A 17,420-nucleotide genomic window follows, 5' to 3' on the forward strand; every position below is an offset into this window, starting at 1 on the left:
GAAGGACTTTTGCCCCAAATCAGAGCACGCTTTCAAATTTCAGATTGACAGCTCAAGTACCAGGATTTAGAAAACGAGCTCACAGAGCCCCATATGATAGCTGAAGCTTTTCAATAGAATTTTTGTCATCTATATACTTGAATGTCTTATACTCTGACATAGAAGAGATAACATAAACAAAAAGCAACTAATATCTACTGGTCTCTAGCCATATGCCAGATACTGGAAAAAGTGCTTATGTACATTATCACATTAATGTATGCTTAAATGCACATTTATGTAATGTATTATGTACAGTGTACAAACAATGGCAGAGTCAAAAGCAAAATAAGTGTTAGCATAATAAAATATATTTATAACACTAAAGCATATTTCTTTAAATATAAATATTTAATATATAATATGTATTATATATTATATATAATATGTTACATTATATTATATATAAATATAAATAGATTTCACAAGCTGGTACTAAAAATGACAACACAAATGAATAATAGGCAAAAAATTTAATAAGAACTTTCTCTTTATCAAAAGAATTAAACATATGAAAATGTACTCAATTTCATTCATAGTTAATTATAGTGAAATAAAAATCCAAATTAAGTATACATTTCATCTATCATAATAAGAAAATGATCTTTTGATGAGTGTTTTTTACCATGTAGTGTTGGCAAAGGTGTGGGAAACTGACAATCTCGTATATTTTGGTTTTTTGTTTTTTGCTTTTTTTTGCATGAGCAGACACTGGGAATAGAACCTGGGTCTCTGGCATGTCAGGCAAGATTTCTGCCACTGAGCCATGGCCGCACCTCCCTCGTGTATTTTGATAGGAGTTTAAGTGGGAGCAGTCACTTAGGGGTGATTTTCAACATCTATACTATTATAAATGCACGTAGAAATTAGCCTAGTGCTTCCATTTCCAACATATAGACTCACCCACATATAAAAACAATAATGGAGGCAATGTCCTTGTAGCCAAAAAAATAAGACACAACTTAAATACCTATCAGAAGGGGACTGAATAAATCAGAGATGACATCTTATACAACCATTGATAAAAATGAAGCACATACACAGGCAAAGGCTCCAAAATATACTGTGTAGTGAAAAATATGAGGGCAGAACTATAAGCTTAGGATGGTACAATTTTCATTAAAAATAGGATAATTTATATTGCAGATGCACATTTATGTAAAAGAATTATTTTCTAGAGGAGTACCAAAGAGCGGCCTGATAACTGTAGTCCCTGGGGAGAAAAACTACTTTCTAGGCATCAGAGATGGGAGGAAAACGTCCCCTCTAAGATGTGCCCTGTGGTGATATTTAACATGAATGTGATCATGCCCTGCATTAAAGAGTAAAGAATTTAATATCTTATCTAGGAAATGATCTGATTCCACATCTCCTTTTGCGTATCGCTGAGACCTCAAAGCTGTCCTGACCCAAGCAGGAGGAAATGCAGTATTCCTAGGGTTGTGTTGGTATCGAGGCTCTCCAGGAAGGTGGGGACCCAGGTACAGAGGTGGATCTGGGGCTCAGGGGGCTCCGACACCACCACACTGCAACCAACTTTAGGGTCACTTGTATTCTTGGACGTTTTCCTAACGCATTTTTTGTCAAAGAGCTTCAGCAAAACGAAATGAAAGACTGTTTGCAGTTTCTATTAACTAAGTATTTAGAGAAAGATAGAAAATAGATAGAGAGCGAAAGAGATGCAATAGCCAGAGAGATAGGATAGATGGATAGATAGACAGACATACGTATAATTCACACAACTGACATATAGAATGACACGCCATAAGAAAGACATACATTAGAATGAAGCGATATAAGAATATGAATATCTGTATATTTGTTCACTGCTGACTTTAAGCATCTAGAATAAAAGCAAGGACTAAATTAGTATTTGTTGAATAAGTGAAAGTATTAAAGAGGATTTCCCATAGATGCAATTCTATAATGCCTCACACTATTTTATACTCACTTTCCATTGAGCGATGGGAAGCCTGCATCTACTACATCCACGATGAAATCATCACGTTCATGAAGCACTTCCTGGAACACTGAAGCAGACATTATTTCTATTTTCTCTCCTCTCTCTACTAAATATCAGTAGTCCTTACCATGCAGTGCCCACTCCCATCAACAATTCACATGCACTTCTTTTATTTCCAACTTCTCCTTTAGATTTTAAATTACTTCTGGAAAAGTCCCTGCACTTTCCATCCTTCCACTGGGCCTTGTATATATTAGACACTTATCATGGACATGGCCAGATTGATTTTCTCTTAGTAATAATAAATAAATAATAAATTCAAATGAGTTATTCCCCAATAAAAACTTTACCAGCTTTTGTACAGGTGTTAAAGTGTTCAGTTGCTGTCCTTTATTTCTAAGGTAACTTGGAAGCCACTTAGTTAAATAAGAAAATGTGCTTCTAGAATGTTGTCTGATGATTCTGGAAGAGTATAACTTTGATCTCACAAAGAAGCACAGGTTCTCAAGTGCCTGAATAAGATGAGCTAAGTTGCCCCCTGTTCAGTTCACACTTTCAGAAATCCATCATCATGCAAGATTTTCATGGAGAAATGATTCTCTTTTATCTTCCCTGGAGGAGTATTTAACATGAATGATGCAAAGTATCTGAGTCTGGGGAAGATCATTCCCTAAAGTGTCCTGTCCTAATTAAGGAACCTGAGGCAGATGTGAGAAGGAACTTAATCTTCAATTTGTCTTCTTAGATTATGGGATAATAGGTGGCCTATTTCTTTCTGCAATCAATGTTATTGGGACCTAAAGACATTTCTTGACTAGAACATAATTTTATGGTTTCCTAAATTGTTGTCCAGTAAAGGAAACAGGATCCTGGATATTCGTTTGACTCTAGGGCTGAGATGAGGAATATGAAAAATGAACTACAGGATATTTTACTGCCAAAAAGTAAGGTAGAACTGAAAAAAAGCCAAACACACACACACACACACACACACACATTATAACAAACACAATACATACACATGCATGCACAATGATGAGAACATAGCAAAGGGACACAGGTGCCATCTGAAAGAGGTCTCTGACGTAAATGGGAAAAACTTGAGAAACTGAGTAAATAGCAAAGTATTAGACTTCAACTCAAACTATAAAAACAGTATCCATGAGTCCATACTGATATAAACGAGTGATTCTAGGAAAAATAAATAAACGGAGGACAATAGACAAATCTCCCATACAGAACAATTAAAGCAATTCCAAATGATGTATAAAATATATGACACATTCAAGGAGGTAGAGCAGAACATTTCCCTTTATGGTGTGGGATGTACCCAGTGACTTCCTTCCAAGGAAAAGGATGGGAAATGGGGTGGAGAGGAGGGCCTTCCAGTGGGGAAACCTGGCAAACACGACCTCAACCAAGTGATCAAATCAACTTCCACAGAGCCGACAGGTTGACAGCATGTATCCTTCAGGTGTTGTGAGGAGGTGGACACCCTGTGGTCTCCCTCCCAGAACTCCATAACTCAATCTAATCATGACAAAACCATCAGAAAACCCTAGGTGATGGATCATTTCCAAAAGGTGTATCCATTGATCCTTAGTACCATGGTCATCAAAAACAAGACAAGTCTGAGAAACGGTCACTGCGTAGAGGTGTGTAAGTGTAATGTGGATCCAACGTGGGATTCTCGAATAGAAAAAGATGTTAGGTTAAAACTAAGGAACCCTGAATTAAGTATGAAATTTAATTAGTAATAATGTATCAGCATTGGCTAATTAGACAAATATACCATATTAATGTAAGAGGACAAATATAAGAAATAGTTGAGTGTGGGGTATACAGAATAACTGCAAAATATTTGCAACTTTTCTAGGAATCTAAAATTATATAAAATAGGATATTTATTTTAAAAAGATGAACTTTTTTAATGGTAAGCAAGATCCACTTTATTCTTTTTTTTTTTAATGGAAAGTTTCATACCCATCAGTGGGTGGAGAGTGAAGTCAGAGTATCTGTTCTATTGTGTCCCTTCCTACATAGCAGTGGGTTGGTGATTTCTGTCTGTGTCTGTCTGTCAGTTACCCCACCAGCTCTCTCCCCACCTGGTAACCACTGGCTCCCCTCGCTCCCTCAGGTCCAGGTCCTGCTTCTTTAGCTCCCGTGTGCTCCGTCATCCCTGCCGGCTTCCCTTACCTCGGCCTGGCCTGTGTAAAGCAGTCCCCTTAATAATCAGTCACCTCAGTTATCCAGGAGTGTGCCATTGACTTCCAGCTGGGATTTTGAAGGGCAGAATGCAAAGGATACAAGTGTTTGCAGCCTTACTAAAACGTGCTTCACATTACTCGGATGGTGTGTGTGTGTGTGTGTGCTGGGGCTGCCAGGGGGACTTAAACAGCAGAAATGTATGGTTTTCTCTTGGTGACTTAAACAACAGAAATGTATGGTTTCATAGTTCTGGAGGGTAGAAGTCCAAACTCTAGTGTCCATGGGGCCACGCTCCCTCTGAAGCCTATGGAGAAGGATCTGTTCCATGCCTCTCTTTATTTTTTAATATATTAAGAGTTTTGCTGTGAAATTATGTAAATTCATTGCATAATTTGTATGCATTATTCATAAATTGATTTTTCACTTTAAATTTCTGATTTTACAGATAAAATTGATCAGTTTTCTAATAATAAACCTAGAACATCTGAGATAAAATTAACCTGGTATTAGAGCATTAATTTTTAAATACAAAGTAAAAGTAGTTTAGCTAATATTTTGCTAACGCTTTTTAGAGTTAATTTTGGAAGGAAAAGGACCAATAATTAATTTTCCTTACTTTTAGCTATAATCTGGCTATATTAATTAACAATATTTGACTTTTTCCCCTTCTATGTAAGGGTCTGAGAGTGGAATAGTCTTTTTTAAAAAAATATAGTTAATTTTTATACATCCATTTGGGGCTCATGTTTCCTATATGGAGTTAGTTATCTTTAATTAATTCAGTTTCTTACTAGTTATATATTATCCAGTTTTTTAGTTACTTTTAAGATAGTTTGGTAATAGGTTTTTCTCCTAAAAACATATCTTTTTTTTGTCTGCATTTCAAAAACTTGACATTTAGTTGATAATAGTCTGTAGTTTTAATTTTTTATAACAATGGACTTCATTTTTAGATTTCAGAGAATTTGCACAAAAAGTACAGATAGTTTCCATACGCCAAACCCTACCACACACACATTTAATTTCCTCTTTTATTAACATTTTGCATCACTGTGGCAATTTGTAACAATTGATAAACCAGTATTATTGACACTTTATTAGTAACTAAAGTCTATAGTTTACATTAGAACTCAATTCTTGTGTTGTACAGTTCTATGCTTTTTGAGAAAAATATGTAATATCATGGATCTACCGCTATGATATTATATGGAATACTTTCCTCACCTTAAATATCCTGTAATTAACCCCTAATCCCTCTCCAATCAAGCATCTGTGGCAACCACTGAGCTTTTTACTGCCTCTATACGTTTGCCTTTTCCAGAATGTCAGACAGTATATAATCTTTTCGGACTAAGTTTCTTTCTCTTACCATTGTGCATTTAAGTTTCCTCATGCTGTTTTCAGGCATGATATTTCATTTCTATTTATTACTGAATAATAAACAATACTAGGGATGTATCACAGATTATCCATTCACCTATAGAAAGGTGTCTTAGTGGATCCAATTTTTGGCAATTTTTGGTTTTCTAATTTTTTTTTTGTTATTTTCTCTTTCTGTTCCTCAGTGCGAGTAATCACATTTGTCATTGCTATAGTTTGCTAGACTGTTCAAAGCAAACACCATAAAGTGGGTTGGCTTTAAACAATAGGCATTTCTTAGCTACTGTTAGAGTACAGGATAATGTCCAAACCAAGGCATCATGCAGCAAATTCTTTCTTCCCAGGAATGACTGCTAGAGACCTTGGGCTTCTCTGCAACATGGTAAGGCACACAACAGCACCTGCTGGTCTCTCTCTCTCTTCTCTTTTGGGTTCCACTGATTTCCGCTTCTTGCTTCTGTGACTTTCTCTCTCTCTCTGCATTCATTCCACTCATGAAGGACTCTAATAAAAGGATTAAGGTCAATCCTGAATGGGGTGGGTTACACCTTAACTGGATTAGCCTCATCACAAAATCCTATTTACAATGGGCTAACACCCAAATAAATGGATTAGATTTAAGAATATGTTTTCCTGGGGTACATACAGCATCAAACCACCAAACCCCACCTTCTGGACCCCCAAACAACTTGTTCCTTCCATGTGCAAATTGCATTCATTTCAGAACAATATCCTAAAAGCCTAATGCCATTTCAGAAGCAATACTAAGTATAACTCTCATCAAAATTAGTTATGGTTATGGTTTTTCTGGGGAACAATTTCCCTAAATGTGTGGACCTGTCAAGCCTAGGGATCAAGACATCTGCTTTCAAAATACAGAAGAGTGGCAGACATCGGATAAACATGCCAATCCCATAGAGTGAAATTAGAAGGAAAACAGACCACAGTTACTAAACAATTCTAAAGTAGAACATACTGCATTAGATACTGCAGTAGTTAGAGTCAGGTATCAATGTGGCCAGGTGAAGGTGCCTAGTTCTATTGCTGTGGACATGAGCCAATGGCATGTGAATCTCATCTGTTGCTGATTACATCTGCAGTCAGTTAGGAGGTGTGCCTGCTGCAATGAATGATGTTTGATTTAATTGGCTGGTGCTTAAATGAGAGAGCTCAACATAGCACAGCCCAAGCAGCTCAGCATACCTCATCTCAGCACTCATGGCACAGCCCAGGCCTTTGGAGATGCAGAAAGGAATCACCCCAGGGAAAGTTATTGGAACACAGAGGCCTGGAGAGAAGGCCAGTAGAGATTGCCCTGTGCCTTCCCACATAAGAAAGAACCTCAGTTGAAAGTTAGCTGCCTTTCCTCTGAAAAACTCTATGTTAACTAAATAAATCCCCTTTTATTAAAAGCTAGTCTGTCTCTGGTGTGTTGCATTCTGGCAGCTAGCAAACTAGAACAGATACCAAGTTCCAAGAGTCACCTATAGAATGATGCCTGTGCTCTAGATTTGATGGAGTGGCAGCCCTACCCTTTCCAAGTGCTTGTGCAGTAACCATGCTCTACCCAAGAACTGGGGTAAAGGCTTCAACCTCTGAGAACAGTGGGGTGGTGGCCAAACTCTCCCCAATCCCTGGGGAACAGGCCCCACCCTCTGAAGAAACTTGGGTAGTGGCCAGACTTTTTGCAACTTCTCGGACACAGACTTAATACCCTCAGAAGAGAGTGGCGTGGTGGCCAGACTCTTCTTCATCTCCATGCAATATGCTCCACCCCTCAGAAAACTGGGACATGGAGATAGATGACACCTTAACCAGTGCAGGGTCATCACATCCTTCCTACAATGGGTCCCCATCTACAGGACCGGGTTAGACTGAAAAGCGTGTTTTCTGGAGCACACACCATTTCAGATCACCACAGTCATCGTCAAGTTCACCGATTCTTTTTTCTGCAAGTGCCAATTGGTTCTTGAAACTCTCTAGGGAATTTTTAATTTCAGTTATTTCGGTCTTTAGCTTCAGTATCTGTCAAGTTCCTTCTTATAATTTATTTCCTTATTTTTATTCTCACTTTGTTTAGTTACCATATTATTGATATCATGTAATCCTTTCTCCATGTTTACTTTAACTCTGAGAGTATTGAAGGGCTTTTTTTTCAAATTTGTATGGAATTGCCAAATTCTTCATTATTTGTTGATGGTTTCTGCAGTTTCATCTTCTTCCTTCATAAGGGCCATCATTTCCTATTCCTTTATTTGTCTTGTAATATTTTGTTGCATACTGTACATTTTAATATGCTAATTCTGGAATTTAGTTCCTAAAATGTCTGTTGCTTAAGTCTGTATCCAGTTAGTGATATACAGAGATTTTTATCAGTTCCAGTTGGTAAAAACAGTAAATAAACAAAAGCAAAACACACCTTCACGCTCTTGGAAAATTGGCTGGATCTCTTGTGAACAGTTTAGCTGTCTATTGAGGTGAAAGTGTGCGGTCTCCACTGTCTCTTTTGAGCCTGAGTCTTATTCTAAGCATGACTGTAGATTTAGGAATTTCCCCATTTGAAGGGATCCAAATGTCACCTGTGCTTTCAGTGAAGTTGACTTTCCCCCTCACTTGGTTGCTTTGTTTTTTTAATTTAAATCAGTTATACATTGTTCCAGGCTGCTTTGATTTGACTGCTTCTAAAACTTTATCTGTCCACAAGCTGCTCTGCCTGCCGGGTAAGTTCTTGGAAGCAGAGCCAGAAAGGAATGTCCTAGTTCAGCCCTTCACACTGCCAGCCGATAGTCTGGCACTGGTATACATGTACCCCAGGACATATAGTCCATGATGCTCTTTCTGGAACAGGGCTGGGGTCCCACGCTCAAGCATTGGCTCCACTCTGTGCAAGGGGCATGGAGAGGAACAAGAGAGGCATGTGTGCTTCTTCTACCACTTTTTCTCCATTAGTGAAGTTGTAGATTTACAGATGGTTCATGGAAGAGATAGAGTTTCCACATATCTGCTGCCATTTTTAACATTTTGCATTAGAGTACTGCCTTTGTTACAACTGAGGAGCTATTATAATTGTCTGATTAAAGTCCACACTCTATATTAGGGATCATTTTTGTGTTATAGTCTGATGTTGTTGTTTTAGTTTTTTGTTCCTGCAATATATATATACCCCCTAAAATTTCTCTTTTAACCCCATTCAGATATATAATTGAGTAGTGTGAGTTACATTCAAAATATTGTGCCGCCATCACCACTATACATTTCACCAAAACCTTTCCATCGCCCTGAACAGAAACTGCACTAATTAAAAATTAACTCCCTACTGCTTTTAAGTTGTATTTTCTTGATTCAGCAACTGCCCAATTACTATAAACCTTTACTTATTTTATGGAGCTCTGAGGAAGAAGGCTTTGCCAGTTTTTGTTAGTTTCTCAAAGCTTTTTTTGGGGGGAATGAAACCCTGGAGCATCATATACCACCATTTTGATCAACCAGAAATCTAGATTATTGACTTTAGATGTTTCTTCTCTTCTAATATATGCATTAGAATTTGTAAATATCCCTTCCTAAACTGCTTTTTTTGCATTCTACAATGTTTATAGGTTGTTTTTCATCATTTAACTCAAAGTATTTTTTTTTATTTCTCTTGAGACTTCTTTGATTCATGTCATTTAGAAATATTTCATTTAATCTCTAAATATTTTGAAATTTTCCAGTTTTAATTTCTGTTATGATTTGAAACAGAAATTCCACTGTGGTCTGATGGCATATATTGTCTGACTTCTATTCTTTTAACTTTGTCAAGGTGTGTTTTATGGCCCAGATGTTGCCTATCTTGGTGATGGTCCATGTGGGCTTTAGAAGAATATGTATTTTGCTCTAGTTGGATGAAGTATTCTGTAAATGTCAGTTGGATCCAGTTGATTGATGGTGTGGTTCAGTTCAATTATATCCTTGCTGATTTTCTGCCTCATGGGTCTATGACTTACAGAGGGTCCTTGAAATCTCCAACTATTAACAGTGAATTTTTCTAATTCTCTGTTCTAGTTTGCTAGCTGCTGGAATGCAATATACCAGAAATGGAATGGCTTTTAAAAAGGGGAATTTAATCAGATGCTAGTTCACAGTTCTAAGGCCGAGAAAATGTCCCAGTTAAAGCAAGTCTATTGAAATGTCCAATCTAAGGCATCCAGGAAAACACACCTTGATTCAAGAAGGCCGATTAAAGTTCAGAGTTTCTCTCTCAAGTGGAAGGGCACGTGGCAAACACAGTCAAAATTTTCTCTCATCTGGAAAGGTTGCTGGCCCGTGGACTCTCTGCTTCGTGGTGCTGCAGCATTCTCTGCTCTTTCCAAATCTCTGGGGCAGAGGAAACAGAGAGTAAGATTTTCCTTACTGGACTCTGCAGGAACTAGCAAATCTGAAAATAATCTTTCTTGCTATAGTTGCCTTGTGGAAATTAAGTTGTCTGTTTAAATATAAATCACTCATCCACATATAGGGATACTTGCAAATTCACTTACTATTTTCTTCTCTTGATATGTAATCAACAATACAACATCGTAATCAAAGAAAATTTCAGAGTTGGAATGTAAGTGCATGAGCCATCCATGCATTTGCCAGTTATTTTCCACTGTTGTGCATATAGAATTTAAATATGTCACACAAATTCCACATGTAACAACTCCACTCCAGGTCTTATTTTCTCACATATATTGATACCTCTTGTTTGGCACAAAAGAATTAAAGAGAATTATATCTTTGGGGATAATTGACTCCTTTATATTTATATAATGCCTCTCAATCCCTATAATATCATTGCTTATAAACCTGCTTTGTCATATGCTAATGTAGCTACTGCAGCTTTCTTTAGATGTATGTTAGCATGATATAGCTTTCTCCATCTCTGCGTTTAATCTATCTGTATTTATATTTGTACTTGGGGCTGATTTTATTCCCAGTCTGAAAGTGTCTGTCTTTTAATTAGTATATTTAGAGAACAAACTTATTATTGACATGATTGGATGAATATCTTCCATATTTTCAATTGTTTTCTATTCCTTTCTCTTGATTCTTCTTCTGCTTTTGGTCTTCCTCCCTTTTTTTTTACCTTCTCTGATTTCATTGGAGCACTTAGTATGATTCCATTTTTTCCTCTCTGCTAGCTTCTCAATGACACTTTAAAATTTAGTGGTTCCCTGGACTCTGTGACATTGATTTACTGCTACCGTCAACCCACTTCCAAATAGCACTATACCACTTCAGGGTTAGTGGAGCTATTTTTAAACAGTGTGGCTCAATCTCTCCTGCCCCTCCCTGATAACATTGTTGGCATTCATCTCACTTATCAGTAAGCTATAATTATCCAATTTATTTTGCTCTTATTAATTTGAACAATTTTAAGAAACATCCCTCCCTTCTTTATGTATATCTAATTTCTAACCTGTATCATTTTCCTTCCCTCTAAAGAGTTACTTTTAACACTTTTTGCAAAGAAATTATCTCAATTGTGTTGGTATTAGAAAGTTTTTATTTCTCCTTTACTTTTTTTTTTGCGTGTGTGTGTATTGGGGGTGGGTGGGGTGGGGGGAATGGGCCAGGAATTGAGACTGGTGTACTGCATGGCAGACAAACATACTTCTACTGAACCACCCATTCACCCTAGTTCTCCTTTACTTTTGAAGAGGATTTGCTTCAGTGGATTATTCAAGGTTGGTAGTTTCTTCTTTCAACACTTTTCTTGCTTGCATGATTTCTGTGCTGGTTTGAAAGTATTATATTCCCTAGAAAAGCCAAGTTTTAATTCTGTTTGAATCCTGTGGGAGCAATTGTTCTTTTAATTCTTATTCGATCCTGTAGTTTGGAATATTTTGATTACATTATCTCCATGGAGATGTGACATGCCCACTTGTGGATGTGACCGTTCTAATTAGATGGGAACATAACTCCACCCATTCTAGGTGGGTCTTAATTAGATTACTAGAGTCTTTAAAAGGGGAAACGTTTTGGAGAAAGCCAGAAATGACAGAGCTTAGAGAAATGACAGAAGCCTCAGAGCTGAAGAAACTTCACAGCAGAGCTGACATGGATGCCAATACTTGGAGAACAGAAAAACAGATGTTTGGAAATGCTTGGAGTACAACAGCATTGGCATGAGATGTTACGCAAGTGAGAATCTGAAGAGTCAAGGGAAGTCATGCTGGTTTGAAAGGATTATGTGCCCTAGAAAAGCCATGTTTTATTGACACCAGTATTCCCTGGCCAGAGTCCTGGTCCTTGACTTGCTGAGACAAAGAATTGAAACTTGAGTTGAAGTGGGGAGAGCAAGGTAAGAGTAAAGAGAGGAAGGAATATGTCCTAAAGAAGGATAGGCTCAATTAGCAAAGAACCAGACCAGTTTCAATTACGGTTTAGTTTAGGGTTCTATGGGGCCAGCTGGTGGCAGTAGTGCACACATGTCACCAGGGGGCTTTCTTGGAGTTTTCCTTTGTGGCTTTGTTTTTTGCTTTAACAGGGTGCTTTGACCACACTTTTCTCAATTTAAGCATTTAACCATCTGCTAAAGATGGGATGTTCTGACTGCAGTTTGCTCAATTTAACCATCGATTAAAGCCATGGGGGCGGCCTTGGGGCGATCCCCTTTTTCCATGAGATGGGCTCATGACTTCCCTCCCTAACATTCCCCCCTCTGAGTGATGGCCCTCCGAATTCTTTGGGAGGTAGGAAGATGACTGCTCTGACTGCTTCCTGCTGACCAGGGGCACTGAGCATTTTGGAGGAACCATATCACTCCTGTCTGCCCCGTCTTTATAGATTTGGGAATGGTTGTTGATAGCTGTCCAGAGGTCTGGTGGTGGGAATGGTGGGGTAGTTGTGGCAGAGGAATATGTTCAAGAATAACTCATTCAGCTGGTCAGTTACAAATTTTCTTATTAGCCTAAGGAGATGAGGAGCAAATAGCAGTATCAGAATAAAGGTTATGGGAAGGGTGAGAAGCATGTACCTGTATGGGAGCACCAAGTGAGAGTTGAAGGGCTTCCTCTAGCACTAGCACTAAACCTCCCAAGGCCCTTAGACAGGAGGTCCACCCTCAAGAAGTGGGGGCCAAGAGTTTGGATAGATAAGTGACTGACTGAGGGGTGAAGCCCCACTTCCAGGACTAATATCCTGAGGCTATGCCCTCTTTTTCTTAGCTAAATAGTTGGAGGGGTTTAGAATGGTCAGGTATTCCCAAAGCAGGAGCTTGACACAGGAGGGTTTTTAACTAATTCATCCCTCTTTCATGTGGCTCTTTCCACACTAGGAGTCAGTGTTCACTTTCTCCTTTGAAGGCTTCATAAAGAGGTTTTGCTATGATGCTAAAATTGGCAATCCAGATTCTGTCATAGCCAGCTAGCCCCAGAAAGGCTCTGAGCTGTTTTAATGTTTGGGAAACCCTTATAGCTGTGATGGCCTGGATGCACTCAGTCAAGTGTGCATCTTTCTCTTTTTGGGGAAAAGAGAATTTTCCCCAAATAAGACATATCCTGTTGTACTAATTGCACCTTTGTTTGAGAGAACTTGTAGCCAGGAAATTAAGAACTTATACAATGTTTTATGGTTGGTCCTTGGTGGGGGAGCAGATTAATGGGTTACTTACATATTGCAACAGAATTCCTTGTTCTAAGGACAAGTCCTGTAAATGCTGTGCTATACCCTGCCCAAATAAGTGAGGGCTATCTCTTAATCCTTGGGGAAGGACTGGCCAAGTTGGCTGTTGTGTCCTATGTCCAGGGAATTCCCATTCAAAAGCCAAAAGAAATTAAGAGATTGGTGACAAGGGAATGCAGAAGAAAGCACCTTTTAAATCTAAGACTGTATACCATTCTGTAGTAGTTGGGATCTGTCATAATAAAACATAGGAATTTGGCACCATTGGATGAAGGGGGACTACAGTATCATTGATAATTTGCAGATCTTGGACCAAGCAATAGCTTCCACCTTTTTCTTTACAGCCATGATGGGAGTATTGCATGGAGAGCTGTTTGGAATCAACAATCCATGCTGAAGAAAACTAGAAGTTATGAGCTGTAGCCATTGTTTGGCCTCCAGGGACAGTGGGTATTTTCTTCTCTGGGGAAATTTGGTGGAGTCCTTGAGCTTTATCTTGGCTTGAGTTGCCCTAGTAGCCCTGCCTGGAATTCCTGTATCCCATACTTTTGGATCAACTGGTGTTGTCCATAGGACTTTATTGTCAGGCTCACCTGTAGGTGAGAGCAGTGTCCCTATTGTGGCCCATAGAAGATGTCCCAGTTGGTTTGGGATCATTTCTTCAAATAATAATGTTTCCCATTTTTGTAAAATGTCTTGCCCTGGGAGAGGAGTTGGACAGCTGGGCATGTGGAGAAATTGATGAGTAAAGCCTACTCCATCCCACACACAGATTAAGGGCACAGTAAGAGGTTATTTGGGAATTCCATCTGAGACTCTGGTGGTAACACTACTGTTTCTGGACAATTGTCCCTTGTAATTAGTTAACACAGTATAAGTGACTCCCATATCTAGGAGAAAGCTGTTGTCTTATCTGCTACTTCTATTTGCACCGTAGGCTTCAGCCCAATTATTGGGATGTCCGTGGGGGCCAGCCGGAGTAGACACCCTCAGTCTTGCAGGTCCTACTTTACCATTTGGGGCTTGAGAGCCTCTGAAACCCTCGCCCTGGGGCATGAGGGGCAAAGAGCCATCCGATGACCCACCTGTTTGTAGTGCCAGCAAGGACCCTTAGGTGTTTTGTCCCAATTGGGATAAAAGTCTGCCTGATGTCCAGGCTTATTGCATATGTGACACTTGTCGCTAGATCCCTTTTGTGACACTTGTCACTAGATCATTGCCAGGATCTGGCAGTGTCTAGTTTCCTTTTTCCTTTCTTTTCAATCTTTGTAACTTTCTCCTGATATCCAGGATTGATTGAGTAAAGAACTTATCTTTTAGGACAATCATGCCTTCCTCGGAATCTGGGTCTATGAGAGCATCTTTCTTATAAGCCTCCTTTACCCAGTGCAGAAATTGCGTGGGACTTTCTTTGGGACCCTGAGATATGCTGGAAATCACCAAATAATTAATAGCCTTAAGTGAGGCTGCTTTAAGCCCTGCCTTGATGCAGTTCACAAAGTGGTTTCTTGATGCCCTCTCTTCCTCACTGTCAAATCCTTCTCTGGGTCTGCAGTGGGGACAGCTGATCCCCCTAGGTAGATTTGGTCTCATCAGTCATATAACTTTCATCTACTCATTTCTGTACTTACCTTATTATTCTGTCTTGACCTTCACCAGTCAGGGTCTGTCTTAGAATTACCATAACATCTTTCCAGTGGAGATCATACGTTAACTGGTAAGATGATTGCTCTATGCACTTAGGTGGATTGTCTGAGAAGCTTCCCAGCTCTGTCTTCATTTTTTTAAGTTCTGCTAAGGTAAAGGCCTGGTGCACCACCATCATCTTGGGTCTCCTATTTCCCTTATTCCCGAGGACTTCCACCAGTGGTATCAGTGGGCAGTCAGTGAGAATGCTGGGGGTAGATTTTCAAGTGCCTGGAGTATAGGGGAAGGCTCAGGAAGAGCAAAAGCTGTGGGTACCAATGGTTCAAGTTCAGGTATTTTAATTTATATTTAGTGCATAGCTCTTCAGAGTCTTGTAAGGCAAAGAAAAGCTGTATGTAAGTGATTTCTGATCATTTGCTCCCTTCCTTTGTATGTTGTCAGCCAATAACTTTTTCTGAGTTTTACAGGCCCAGAGCCAGAAGAAATCCTTGCCTTAGAACAAAATACATTTGTGGCTGACTTTGATGAGATTTTGTATTGGTTTTAACTTTGTATTTTATTTGTATTGTTACTGAACTATATTAAGGTTTTGTGATATTGTAATGAAGTGAATCTTTTTGTGCATGGATAAAACATGTGTTTTTTAGGGTCCAAGGGTGAAATGTGCTGATCTACATCCAGACCTCAGAGTAAACTGTAAACATTTAATGTTTACTGCTTATGTGCTAATTTCATTTTCTCTAAGCTATTCCATTTCGGCAGTTTGGTCTGTCATAACAAAGGATTTTTCTTAAATAAAAATTTAGCACATTAATAATCATTATTTTATATTATTATGATAATTCCCAAAACTCCCATATATAAGACAGGTTCTCAGCCTGCTATGTATTTTCACAATGTAATTTTTTACTATTAACATGTCCTGATATTTTTTGTAACAATCAGATATGGAATATTGTCAAAATAGTTGTATAAATACGCATTTAGTGTGAGGTTCTGTGTTTAGTTGGCTAGTAGTTGTTACGTTTATTATTATGTTTAGCTGCTGGTGTCAGAAAATATTATTTCCTATGGTGTCCTTGTTTATTTGTCCCCGGTTTTGGGTTTCCTTCTGGACTCATTTTCACAGACAGGAACACCAGCATCATGGCTGTTATCCACGTGAACTCACATGTGTTCACTGTGAGTGTGTACACACACAGTCCTGTGTGTCCCATGAGGAGAACACCAACATCGTGGCTGTTATCCACGTGAACTCACATGTGTTCACTGTGAGTGTGTACACACACAGTCCTGTGTGTCCCATGAGGAGAACACCAACATCGTGGCTGTTATCTACATAAAATCACGTGTGCTCACTGTGAGTGTGTTTGCACACAGGCCTGCATGTCCCATGAGAACACCAACATCATGGGTGTTATCCATGTGAACACACGTGTGTTCACTGTGAGTGTGTGTGTGTGCACAGGCCTGCATGTCATATGAGAACACCAACATCATGACTGTCATCCATGTGAACTCATGTGTGTTCACTGTGAGTGTGTGTGTGTGCACAGGCCTGCATGTCATATGAGAACACCAACATCATGACTGTCATCCATGTGAACTCACGTGTGCTCAGGCCTGCATGTCATATGAGAACACCAACATCATGACTGTTATCCATGTGAACTCATGCGTGTTCACTGTGAGTGTGTGTGTGTTTGCACAGGCCTGTGTGTCATATAAGAACACCAACATCATGACTGTCAGCCATGTGAACTCACGTGTGCTCAGTGTGAGTGTGTGCACAGGCCTGCATGTCATATGAGAACACCAACATCATGACTGTCACCCATGTGAACTCACGTGTGTTCAGTGTGAGTGTGTGCACAGGCCTGCATGTCATATGAGAACACCAACATCATGACTGTCACCCATGTGAACTCACGTGTGCTCAGTGTGAGTGTGTGCACAGGCCTGCATGTCATATGAGAACACCAACATCATGACTGTTATCCATGTGAACTCATGTGTGTTCACTGTGAGTGTGTGTGTGTTTGCACAGGCCTGTGTGTCATATAAGAACACCAACATCATGACTGTCAGCCATATGAACTCACGTGTGCTCAGTGTGAGTGTGTGCACACAGGCCTGTGTGTCGTATGAGAACACCCGCATCATGACTGTTATCCATGTGAAGTTATGTGTGCTCAGTGTGAGTGTGCACACACAGGCCTGTGTGACCCACGAGGAGAACACCTGCATCATGACTGTTAAGCCCTGTGTGGGCCCCTTGGTCAAGACCCCACCCAAGATGGGCCAGCAGACCCCAGGCCATCTGGGGGTAAGATACCTGGAAGAAAGCCCGAGATGACCCAGCTGCCCAGGCATGGTCTTGGGTGGGCACCTGGGCTGGAGGCTGCAAGGCTGCCCGCTCCCCTGACCCTCCATCCTATCCAGCCTGAGGCACTGCAAAACCCAGAACTTGCAACAAACATGGGGGCTGGCAGGGTCTTCTCACAGTAACCACTATCCGCCTTTCACCGTGTCCACAGGG

The 17,420-nt window shown here is 39.6% G+C and overlaps 1 long non-coding RNA gene across 2 annotated transcripts in view; it reads right to left on the reverse strand.

Moving 5' to 3' along the window:
- LOC143643815 (uncharacterized) overlaps positions 1-17,420 on the reverse strand; it is a 466,595-nt gene that overhangs the window by 234,233 nt on the left and 214,942 nt on the right. The window lies entirely within an intron of this gene.

This window comes from Tamandua tetradactyla, chromosome 8, assembly GCF_023851605.1.
Source record: "Tamandua tetradactyla isolate mTamTet1 chromosome 8, mTamTet1.pri, whole genome shotgun sequence".
NCBI lineage: Eukaryota > Metazoa > Chordata > Mammalia > Pilosa > Myrmecophagidae > Tamandua > Tamandua tetradactyla.